We start from the raw sequence: 608 nt of genomic DNA on the forward strand, positions 1-608 counted from the left end.
CTTTCAAACAACATCCATAACATTCCTCTGGCTGCTACTTAGAAATGATTGATCTAATATATCATATTCCAATCACTTGTATATAGACTCTTATTGCACTATTTTTCTTTTTGTATTTACTACTTACTATTTACTTGCACTACTTTTTTCTGTTTATCTGTGTTATTGTGTTGCACTGTTGATGGAGCCTGGGACCTAAGGTGTTCATCGTCATAACTACACTGTAGCTATGTTCGTATCACCAATAAAAGCCTTGAACCTTGAGGCAATTCAAAGTGCTTTACAAAATAAAAGACATTAAGAAAACGGCATTTAAAAACAGTCATTAAAAAGCAAAGATAATACAATAAACATTAAAAGACAAAATACATGGATAAAAGTTACAGTGCAGTTTAAGATGTGAACAGCTCAATTTAAAAGCAGCGGCAAAAAGAAAAGTCTTTAGTCTGGATTTAAAAGTAGTCAGAGTGGCAGCGGACCTGCAGGTAGGGAAATGTTTGATCTAGCTGTGATCAATGTTATTTCTCTAAATGAAGTTGCACATTTTTTAAGGGTGGATTATATATCTTTTTTATATGGCTGATGTTTCGTTTCTACAGCAATTTGTA

Source organism: Notothenia coriiceps, unplaced genomic scaffold (genome assembly GCF_000735185.1).
Source record: "Notothenia coriiceps isolate Sejong01 unplaced genomic scaffold, NC01 NC01_scaffold00004300, whole genome shotgun sequence".
In the NCBI taxonomy this organism is placed as follows: domain Eukaryota; kingdom Metazoa; phylum Chordata; class Actinopteri; order Perciformes; family Nototheniidae; genus Notothenia; species Notothenia coriiceps.